Genomic DNA, 13,212 nt, shown 5'->3' with positions numbered 1-13,212 from the left:
TTGTAACAAGCTACAGATTCAACAACATACCCCACGGTTACCAGACCTCATTTGTTGGTGTACTGGACAGTAGGGCTCAGACAGCTACTACTGATGTGTGACTGACACTACCCCACACTTAACTGGGATAGCCACTCATGTACCGACACATCCATGAGTCATAACCTCCACTCGGCTGGATCAACCCATACACACCACCTCCAAGACCAACATTAACCTTGACATGAATACTACCAACATGTGACTGGTGTTCCACACCTGGGGTTATCCCCTCATTGGTGGATTCCAAACATATGCTAATCAACCTTGTTAGTCACATCCCAGCACCACACCCTTCACGGCATACACAGTACATGAGTACTACAACACCTACTACAGACGTCTTATGACAGCGGTTGTTAACGTCATGACACCCGTGCAGATGGACAATGCACTTACAAATGCTGAAACATACCCCAGTGCACGTCATTAGCATGTACACGACTGCGTGGATCATACTATTCCACACAGAGCCATGATGGTACACACCAGATAACAGACGCCACTCTGGTGGTCAAGTTCCATGGACATAATGTACAACAACAGGTGGAGGCTGTTGCACAGTGGTGTACAATCCCATGGGTGGGGTAACTCACTCATCAGCCTCAGTAGGGCCAGGATCCCTCATCACATGCTCCAAGACTAACTACATAGACATTACAGCGACACTTTCCGGGGTGTGCCACTAGGCATTATGGTGGTATGTCAGTAGTCATTGGCAACACCCACATCTGCTCTCACATTCAACAGTCAGTCAGGAACATTACGGACCCAGGTGATGTTGGCAACATGCTGGCAGATGAATTCAATGCTAACATTACACCCTCTCACTCACTACAGGGCCGCAATCCATGCAGGAACATTGCGGTGTCCCTGCGGTCACACCTACACAGTACTAACCTGCACTCTATATGTCCTGGGACACTGGCCCCATGTCACCTTCCAAAGTCCCAGACTGTGATGTCCACAAACCTCTGAACAATATGTCTCCCCACTAGGCCACCATATTCAGTAGGTGTGACTACTGATGTGTGACTGACACTACCCCACACTTAACTGGGATAGCCACTCATGTACCGACACATCCATGAGTCATAACTCCTGGCCCTGGAATGGCACACAGCAACATTTATCACACTCCACACAGGTGGCACCACAATGCATGAGTGGGACTATAGTCCTACACACCTGACTGGACTGTTCTGCAGGGCTATGGGGCACATCATCAAGGACGTCATTCACAGAGACATTGTTGGGCTCCGGTCCTTTGATGCCACTCGGGTTGGACTTGTTAGGGCCAGAGCATGGACCCTACACCTGGTGGCCTCCTTTTATACAGTTACTAGGGTAGTTCATTATAGTACGGGAGTCCACACATCCTACATTGTCCTCTCATTGCCTTTCAGCATCATTCTCCATTCTGGTATTGACAACATACACATCCACCTGCACATCGTACCCTGTGTCTCAGGATATTATGCAATGTGGCTCATGGACAGGACACACACAATGAGGGTAGCATACCATAGTACCTACTGCATTTCAGTTACATTTGCAATACCACAGTCCTCAGTCATTGGGCAACTCATGTTCAGTATAGGCTTCCCTGAGGTACAGACTAGCACAGAGGGACTTTCCCTGACTAGCTTTACAAACCCCTGCATACAAAGCGCCATGATTGATCCACCAGCTGATACTGACTCCATCCATATGGGTGTCACTGTGACAGATACCTGATATGAATATCATGGCCTCAAGCTGCATGACACAAGGTGCATGAACATCACCTTTGCATTACACCATTCACCCACTGACTGTCACATAGGTGGCAGTCCCCTACATACATGTCACATTGTACATGTTTGTAGTACACACGTATGTCGCACCCACTCCTGTGGTTACCGTATTGCCACTGTGGCGTGGATATCCTTCTACATGACCACACTTATCTGTACTGGGTGTGTAGCTGGTACATAGGCACCCATTGTACCTCTGAACTCAAGATGTCTACACACATTCAAGGGTACACCACCCCATTTAGGGTGCACCTTACACAACAGCTACAGCTTTACATACCACACCATTAACACACCATAACGTTTATTGAGCTCCGACAGTTAAAGTATGTGGCTGAACTACGGACACCACGTCTGTACACATTTGCATACTACATACTCAGGGGTGACCTCTGCTGAACAGACAGGGCCCATGTCCACAACAATATTAATGGATATACTCCACATACATGACATAAGCAAAAGCCACTGTGAGCAACATGCTCATGGATATGTGCACACACGCAACAATGAGTGGGATGTGCTTGAGGGTTACATTCCCAAACCGGTCACTCACCTTGCTTTGGAACATGAGTCCTATGTACATCATGCAGGGACACTCAGTAGCACTGTTCATGTGATACCTCCCTTGGTGGTTGGGAGACACATGTACGCCAGGGATCACTGCAGTGGCTGTACTGTGCAGAGGTGCAGGTAACACATGGCTCTGCTGTTCACAGGACACTACCCTAGAGAGGTGCCACTGGTGTGAACACTGTAGCTGTGCTTACACATAGACTTGCCAGACTGCATAGTACCCCACTATGAACCCGTGAAGCTATTACATGTCCTGTCTGCATGGTTACTTGGTAGCCCTTCCATTTAGATTAGCTATCATGCTATTGCAATGTCCCATGCCTACAAGCCATATGTATCCTGTTATTGTACATGCCAATAGACGATACCTTTGGTATGCATGATATGCCTGTTATGCTGTGTAGAATATCTGACATATCTACCTACAATACTATACATTACACATATTTCACATGGTATCCCATAATGCAAAGCATACTTGCACAGCGGGACCACCTTCGACATGTCATTGTCATTATATGCCCATACACATGCCTACTGTGACAGTATATCAACATATACTATCCCCTGCTATGGCACATACTTGTTGGACATACCCTACCACTGACGGCGGGTTGTATGGAAATGTTCTGTTTAAAGCCCTCATGTAGCATCCCTTGTGGTGTCTGTGATGTGTACCTTGTGGCCCACTGCTGGACGCACAGTTTCTACATGTATTAGTATGCTCAGCAAGACATTACTACATAAATACGTTTTCCCACTTTATGCATTGCGGACAATTTTAATTAATGCAAACCAGGCTATACATACAGTAAATAATTAATTAAAAACATGCTATACATAAACTTACATACCGAGTGTTCTACATACCTTGCTATCGTTACGGACTTTCATCTCTATCTCTCTCTCACACTGCTTAAACAGGTAGTTTGTATGAGCATATGGTTTGAATGTCTAGCAAGTCATCCTTATATACGTCGATACCTGTAACATGTGGTTTCCTCCTGCCAATTGGTGTTCCTGAGTGACTAATTACTTGCATATCAGCTGTGCAGCTACTCCATTTGCCAATTACGTGCCAACAGTGGGGTATAATTTAATTCTCCACTTGGGCATTGCCCATTTGCCCTACCTTCGGGGAGACGGCCTGTATTGTGTTTTGTTATGTGTAATTGCAACTGCTATGCATAGAGACAATTATACTTTGGATTCATGTCCCCCGTGGATTGTGTGTGACAGCTAGAGTATGTGGTTCAACATGTGGGTGTTCCTGTCATCCTAACATCTGATAATGGACTATTGCAAACAAAACCTGTAACATCGCCATTTGTTCCATTATATAACAGCTGCAATTTTGCATGGCGCCTTTAATTGTATCTCTCACAAGGTATGTTGATGGTTCTGCAGATGTAATTGACTAACTGGATGTTTGTGCTGTTATTGCAGTCTGTATTGCTATAGTTCCTAGTGTGGGGGATGTCGGTGGGTGTACGTAGCATATACAGGTTTGTGGGGCTTGCATTTCTACATATTCCATATATATGTGTGTGGGCTCCGTCCCTAATTAAAGAGCTATCAGTTAGTAGACTTATGTTATGGGATTGTACATTGGGCCATTGTTAATTGGTTTCTATATAGTATGCAGGTGAGGTTGATACTTCCATACCTCCGGAATTGCAGCGATATGTAAAGGGATATGTCTAACTGACAGCTATCCTGTGTATTTCTGTCCCAGATATTTGCAGTCATTGTGGTTGTGTTGGTAACAGAACCTCTTTGCCATGGGTTGCCACCTTTTCATATGGCCATTGTTGGACACTTTGCGGGATGCACAGCAGTGTTTACAGGCCAACGCATAGCCACGGTCAGTACACAGGTTAGCACATACTTTTATACTCAATACATACCTATTGTGGGACTTTGGCTACTTATCATATTGCATGCAACATTTACGTTTCGTACATACAGGCATAACTATTTAATGCAACTATTAAATTATATATGGGACATATTAATGTCCTACAATCCCAGACATTTGCCCTTTGTAATGTTTTTTGTCAGGACACACCTGCCTAGGGAGGGCTGTCCCTCCTAATGTGGGACAGGTGGTAACTGTATGCCTACAGCTAGCTATACCCACACCTACCATAATGATCTACCTCCGAGTTGGCACTAACAGACACATGATGCGGACACACACACACATTACAGTCACACAGAGATGCACATGGCACCCTCAACACACACATACACAGACAATGGCACTCACAAACACAGTTGAACACAGTACCTACGTGGACCGCAACACCGGCAGCAGTAACTAAATGTCCCTTCATATCATCATACTATTACTCGCGGTTGTACTGTTCCGGTACTGTGTTCTTTTGGTCTATCAGCCTCGTGGTTACGCATGTCAGTATGTTACACATTCCATAGTTGGCAGTATCCTATTTATTTGTACCTCTAAGGTGTTATGAATGTCATTGACCTATCCATATATATTTGCAGATATCGCTGACTCCGTATATATCAACATATATCACTCTATCGCCCTTTCTATCTGTATTATATATATGTATATATGTGTACATATATATATATATATATCTGACGGGGAAAGTGACAGGCAAGCTACACCTTTCATTGTGTACTTGTTGGTGTATACTGTTTCCTGGACTCCACACATTTGTGTCTGTACCTGTCACATTACACACCTGTTGTAGGTTAGGGTTACCAGCTGTCCCACTCTGCGAGGGACAATCTCTCTTTGGGAAGTTGTGTCCTGCAAAATATTTGTGAACATGGCAAATGTCCTGGGATTTTAGAACATACTTATTTACTATAGTTTATGTAATAGTTGCATAAAACAGTTATTCTGTATCTGAACCACCTATATGTTCTAGAAACAGAATAAGTAAGCAAACATTACAAGGATGAGCTTTTATCTAGGCAAAACAGTGAAGTTCTGCATTTCGTACTGGCCGAGTGTATGTGTCGGCCTGCAGACATCTGACGTATGTCCCACATTGGTTATTTGAAGAGGTGGCAACCCTACCATAGGTACATCTTGCCTAGCAATAGTGTTAGGTGATTCTATACATGATTGCATGTTCTACACCTGGCAGTGGTCGTTTTACCCTTCAGAGCAGGTGCTATTAGTACAGGGGTGAATAAGGCTGGTTTCACCTGTTCTGGACATCATTGACCATGATCTGCATGATATTCGGTGTAGCTTATCCCTGTTTCGCACATATCCATATAGTCATATTTAAACGTCGCTTACCAGCAGTGGGCAATGCATATTCCCGGTAATGTGTGCTAAACATGATCTGCTGACCTGCATCTGACATGCATTACTCGTGCCTTCGGGATTACGTTACATCCCTTGCAGGATGTGGGACCGGGAACATGCACGACGGTCACTGCATTTAACATATGGCCATCTGGGATTTGTACACGTGTTATGTCGTTTTGTACGTGGAGTATACTACGGCTGTTACTCCATACTGCACTCACATGGGTAACTCAGTTAGTTTACATATTGATGAGTCCACTTAATGGTATGTCCATGTGATGTTTACTGGATGTGCGCCGGCATTGGGTATGTATATCTCAGTGAGCCACACACGATACTGTGGTACACCTTCAAATGACCGTGGGTGGAGCATGCTGGGGTGACGAATACCTGTCATGGGTATACCCCATGCCTTGACACAACATCCATGATTATATTATGTGCAGCCCCTCATTAATGCAGCAGGGACTCTGTGCTGAGTGTGTGCAGAACAGTGCTTACACACATGTGCTCCCACGATTGCCTCTGCTCCTCTATGTGACAGTTGGTTACTCGATGTTGCGGCTACAGCAGACACTGTTTGCCCCATTTGGTGTATGGCCTCTGACATTCGGCCGTGAACCTATCATTGTACCTGTGAACCTATACACACAGCACCACCATATGGTGATAGGCACATGTACTGTTCAGGTGTTGACATTCCTTGTTCCTATAGCTGTTGTGTGTACAATGTTTGAGGGCTGCCTATGTGGGATTCACACAGTGGGCCACCTATACATTACAATTTACAGGTGGTCGTGCTTGTGTGCCATCCATTTTACTGTGTGTGCAGGTGGAGAGGTGTGTCAGTCCATAAGGGCCTACACTGTCAGAGTATGTGCTATACGTTCCCTCTTAGCCAAGGCGTAGGCATATTGGGCACGTCTCTGTCTGCCTACTGGGGCTGGCACAGTGTGTTCATGGTCTGAATCCCTCTGTGCCTGTGATGGCCTCGGCAATTGCGGTGGGCTATGAGGGCCTTCACCATTTTGTCCCTGCTGCAGCTGTTTCCGCAGGATCATATTATGTAGCATGGCAAATACTATGACAATGTGGGCTCCACCAGATGTGTCCAAGCACCAGAACCGTGATTTCAGCATCCCGAACACACACTCTATGATGATTCTGGTTTGTGCGTGTGCCTCATTATGGCATTCTTGCATGGGTGTGTGTGCATTTATGATGGGAGTCATCATCCACGGCTCCGGTGCATAGCCAGCATCCCCCACAAGGTGGCCATGTGGGATGTCCCCCCTGACAAATACCTGATACAGCTGTGAGGCATGCCAGATATGGGAGTCATGGTAGCTTCCAGGGCTGCCAGCACACACATCCATGATAATGCCCTGGGCATTGCACATGACCTGGCAGTTGATGGAGTGGAATCCCTTGTGGTTTATGTAGTACCTACCATGCTCACCGGGTGGTGACTTGATTTGTATGTGCTTGCAGTCTATCGCACCCAGTACTTCCGGGTAGTGTGCCACACGGTGGAAGTGACGCATATTGCTGGCCAACTCCTCCTGAGTTCGGGGGAAGTATATATGCTCATTGGCATGTGGTAACATGGCATCCAGGAACTGGTGTAGTACCCTGGATGCTGATGCCTGTGAGATCCCCATTATATCTCCAGTTGGCCTTTGAAAGGTACCTGTGGCTAGTATTCGCATGCTTACACATACCTTCGTGTCCACTGGGATGGGTTCCCCTCTGTTATTTCTGGTTCTCAGGCGTGGCCGGCACAGCTCCACTATTTGCTGTAAGATGTCCCTGTCCACCCTGTAACGCTCTACTATCTCCAGATCATATAGGCCCTGGTAGGTTACCCTTGGTCTGAACACTCTTCTCCTCCTCCGGGGCCTGCGGTGGTTGTCAGCATCATCCTCCACAACACCGTCAGTCTCTAACACATGCTGATGAATCACAGCTATGGCAGCTCCCAACATGTACAGTTTAAAAGTTCCCCGTGTGTTTACACCTATGGTGTAGTGTTTGGGAATTCACAGGTGTGTGTAGGGTGCTTTCACACTTTATACTATTGTGCTGTGAACACTGATGATGTCATAGAGTGTGTATGTACGATCGTAGCTACAGGGTATCTTATGTGTTTTACTACCGGAACTACTATTTTGGTGCCTTTGGTGTTGAATTACATTTGGCTGCCGGGGATTACCTCTTGACCTTCCCTTTACATTTCTGCACGTTCCACCTACCATTTTCTGGCATGCATCCAGCAGCCCGCTTTCATTTGTACTTTCCTAGACATGGCGTATCTTGCGTAATGTGTGCTATTGCCGGTCTACTGTCAGTTTGCTTTGCTCTGCTATGACAGATCTCCTATCTTTGCAATCCAATGCCTCCCCTCCTTTCTTTGCATTCCAATGCCTCCCCTATCCTGTTTTGCAGGTTTCTGCGAGCAGACTTGACAACTGCCGTCGATTGGCCACCGTGAGGTGATTGGTGTTGATTGCTCATTAGTACGCCAATTACCCTACTTCGGCATTTCCTTCTTTTCTTCCCCTGAGCTTCCTGTTTGTGCTATTGTTCGCACTGCGTGCATCCACTTACTGGGTTTTGGGCACATTTTCATCCCTGTACACATGCGCTTTTGGGCACCATGTGTGCTCTCAACTAAACGATTCTGTATCTTTCTCCCCACCCCTGTCCTGCAGCTTTGCTTAGCAACGGCCAGGCCAGTCTGCATTGCTTTGCTGATGTCATGTATCTCCTCTGAGCCACTCCTCGGTATTATAGCGCTGCGCCGTATGGTTCAACCTTCATCCGGCAGGACATTTGCGATTCAGTATTATCTGCCGCATTTGCATGGCATTGACTACTAATTCATAGTTACCGTGCCGAACTCTGTCACAGGCCCTTAGCAACCCTTGCACCTTGGTTGTGGTGTTCCATGCCTACCATTGTGTATTATGGTGTAAACCTGATTTGTATTACATTGCGATTTTATGACATTTTTATATATTTTCTTTATGTTCCAGTTTGCGCACACATGCCCTGCGGTTGTACTGTGCGTTACTGTGGACATGACATTAAATGTTGTTTTTTAGGTGTTGTGCATCTTTTCTTATGCCATTGGCTGTGTATTTAGCCATTGGCATATGTTAATTTTGTAATACATGAGTCTGGTCCGCTTCCAAAGCTCCAATGTTCTGTTTAGGAAAATGCAAACCATGTTTTTTGGTTTACATTTCCATGGGCTTACGCTACACCTGCACCACTTCATGAATCACTATCTGCCTTCATTTGCATGGTGCGACACTGCACATGGAGTGATTAGCATACCTATGCCGAGGGCTGCACAGTTCTGGCGTACGCCGGTAGTGGACGTGGTATTGGATCGTACCTGAATCGCTCGACGGCCATATTTGGTGTTATTCCGCCTACGCTACGCCTGCGCCTGCCGCAAGCTTCATGAATCCCGGGGTAAATCTTTTACATCAGTTAATACAAAGAGGATGTTTGACATAAAATATTTAATAAAGTGTAGCAGTTCTTGGGTGGTATATATGGTGTTTGTCAATGCGGAGCATTTTACGTGGGACAGACTTCTTGTACTCTCAAACAGAGAATAGCTCTTCACATAAGTGACATTAAATGTCAAAGACTTCGAAGTGCTTTATATAAACATAAAATGGTTCATACCACAGCACACTTTGTATTTGTAGGTTTGGATATGTTCAAAACGCAGGATACTAATGACATATTTAAACATCAGATGTTAACTCAGAAAGAACTTAGGTGGATAGTGAACTTGGGGGCACTCTTTAAACCTGGTCTTAATGACCAGTGGTAAAACATAATAATGATTATAGGGCTGCCTTAATTATACAATTTATAGATAAGATAGGTCTTAATAGATTAAAAAAGAACTTAGGGCAAACAGCAATTATGAATAGAGACCAAATCTTATATAATTAATTAATGTAAACATATTTGCAGGAAAAGATATATATTTGATTATTACTAACAGGTATGATAAAATTTATTATATATATTTTTTTGCTATTTTTTGCAATTTCTTATAATAAAGGCGATGCACTATTAATATGGGAATTGGTGTTGTGCTGGAAGGGGTTATTTCTTGTTTATATCTTCTAAGCAAGTTAGTTACTTTATTTAATTTTCATTACACTAGTATATTTTTGGGTCATGTATGGTGATAGTTGGGTCTTTCAATTTATGTGTGTTTTAGGTTTGCATTTGATTATATAAATTATGACTTATCAGGTGTATGTTACTTTAAATGAGCACATTAGAAGTTTGCACTTCAACTATTTAAATCTGGGCTCTTGCCCGAAAAAATTGCACACTGATGACGCTTTAAGCGAAACCAGCCACCGATCTAAGTTGGGCAGGCTATGCCTTAATAAATACTTCTTTTACCATGGCTGTTTGGCTTTATTTTGTGAAGTAAAGTGCTGGATTTTCTTTTTGGATGCATTACTTGGATTCGATGCACTTACACAGACGTTCAGTGCACTTGGCGTTTTTGAATTATATATATATATACATATATATATATATATATATATATATATATATATATATATATATATATATATATATATATATATATATATACACATATATGTATATATGTGACTGTAAATATACACATGTATGTAGCTAAGATATGATACAGTGGTTACGAGTAACATATGTTCACAGGCCATGCATATGGGGGTGAGGGGTCCAATAATCAAATGTGTAACACGTAGCATCAAACGCCCCCCCCAGCTTGGCCGGTGAGACATACAGACACACAATAAAGGTAAACACACCACTGATTCTCAGACCACTGGCAGGATATTACCAGTGGGAGAGACCTGCCAGGTCTAATCTTGAAACATAGAAATCGATGTCCCTTGTGGGACACCAAAAATTAATGATCGGAGGCAGTCCCAATAATTACTTATCAAACCAGCCTGTAGATGTACATGGACAAGTGGGTTGTGCAAGCCTGATAACCCATGGGTTGACACAATGTATGACATGTGTCCTGACATGGGGAGAGTGGGCAGTGTGGGCAGCGTGTAGTGGTGTGTTTCTACCCCACCTGCACCCACAGTAAGAATGAGTGCTGTAGAGGAGTGGCAGGTGGAGGATCTATGGGTATGCAATTATGGGCCTAGGTGTGCAGGTGTTGGCTGGCAAAGTTGTATTAGGACTGCCCCGGGAATGTAAGTAACATTCCGAAATGGGCATAGCTGATGCCCATACCTCTCAACCTCTAAGAGCACATCCACTGGACAGGACATAAACCATTGGGGGAACACATAGGGCCCATACCACTGAACTGTCCTCGATTTCCAGGGACGTCCCAGATTTCGACTCAGTTTCTAACTCTGCCCCACTTAACCCCTCCTAAAACTAATGACATTTGGAGGATAGGTGGTGAATTACACGTAATGAATAACGACAACAATTAAGAGTTATGAACATCATTTACCCGAGAAACGTGTATGAATTCATATGCTCTGAGTCTGTTAATGTGTCAGGTTAATAGCACCAATAATTTAAATGTGTTCCTGATGTTGTTATGCCATGTCCCTGATTCAGTTTGTATATTTCCCCAATCGTATGAGAGGTCTGATAGGGACAGAAAGCACATATTCCACTGACAACCTTAGAAAGATGATAGAATATTAGGTATGCAGTAGCATGACTCGGCTGAAGGATGTGAGTTCCAAATCCCAATTACTTGTTTGTATTGAAGAGTGTCAGTCCCCATGTATTAGCCAGATGGATGCAGATTGTAAGAGGAACACACCAATAATATGAATCAAACTCTGGACAGGCCGCAGATTCAGTACAATCGAATGGCATGCTGTTGCCTAATGGGCAGCCATTCCTGATACTGTAGACATGTAATCCGATGTAATAGGCATCACAAGGTAATATCGTAGTCCTCACTCCCACGCAGGGGCGTGAGTGTCAGGTGCAAACACCAAATGCAGTGCATTTGCAAGTGTGGGAGCAAGCGGGTGTTAGCCTGTTTGGCCACCAGTATGCGAGTATTACACTGGTAAAGCAATGTAGAGGCTAACTGAGTGTAAGAAACTGTAACCAGAGGTTAGCATTGCTTAGCAACGCGCAAACCCACATACACCCGCTCACAACTGCTTTAATGTGCCTTAATCACACCGTATTCAATGGCCTTGTTCTGCCCAGCAACAAAATAAATGGCCTCTGCAAGGCTCAAAACCAGGACCCTGCACACACATCTATTGTGATTTACCACTAAGCCATGGCAGAGATACAGACATTGGACCTTATCACAAGCATATCATCCGGTGCAGTCATTCAACAGTATAGGAAATGTATTCCATCATGTAGATGTATGTGTGAGTGTTTATGTCCAGCATATAGATACATACATATATATAGATATATCAGGAACATTCCATGTGACAAAGCATTACAAAGGAATGAAAAGGGACACACCAGTAACGCCTGTATTATGTAGTGGTGTCGTCCTATGTAATAGCAAGACTCCCTCAGACAGACATGTGTCAGTCATACACGCAAACATTTGTACATTGGCCATATACATCACTTTGTGCATGTTATTTACACTAATGCAACAGTTCCTGTCCAATCATTATGTGAGAACAGTACTCCTGCAAGGTGCTGTGTGCAACATCATCATCATGATAAAGGTACATGGGGTAACCATAGAGGGACTGGTAGTGTTGTGTGTACAATGGGGTTGTATGCATCATGTGTACCTGGAACATTTAGGAGTCATGTGCATACTAGAATCGTGCACCTGGGAGACAGGTGAGGACAACTGGAGTATGTTGTGATGCATATTAAAAGGGTTACATGTGTCCAGTGGACATGTGTGTGAAATGGGCAGCTATGTATGGGGCAAATGTTGTTCTAGGAACCGATTGGCCTTTTGTTTCCATAGGGTGAGAGTGGGATATGGGGGAAGGAGAGTAGGTATGCTCGTGGAGGATAGGTAGAGTAAGATGACAGACAAGACAGCATACAGGGTCAGTATATGACACATGTGGGGGAATACACCTCAGACGGGGAGGGGTGTTCGGCATTCACAAGCCCATGACCCCCAGATGGAAACAGTGGGATGGAGGTTCCCAGCCATGGGCAGCCACCACTGCACCAGAACAGCTGCAAAGGTGGCAGTGTTGGGGGCTGTCTATGAGGGGCAGCCTCACCCTGTAAATGTGACATTCTGCCCTTGAGCTGACATATCTGGCCTCAATGCCCCTTATTGAGCCCCCTGCGCACCACGTCCGGGACTGTATGACAGTGGACATGTCCCTGTCCGGACCTTCTCCCAGGGGGGACAAGCCCCATCCTCAGTGGCGGTACCACCAAAAGGTGGTGCAGAGCCAACAGAGGTGGAGGTTCAAGGCTGAGTCCCAGATGTGCTGGTTCCTGGTGCCATGGTCAGCTGAAGTGGGACAGGAGGTTCTGCTGGAA

The sequence above is a fragment of the Protopterus annectens genome, chromosome 7.part0 (genome assembly GCF_019279795.1).
Source record: "Protopterus annectens isolate FY-2018-M chromosome 7.part0, PAN1.0, whole genome shotgun sequence".
Lineage (NCBI taxonomy): Eukaryota > Metazoa > Chordata > Ceratodontiformes > Protopteridae > Protopterus > Protopterus annectens.
Note: the sequence above shows the minus strand (reverse complement) of the source record.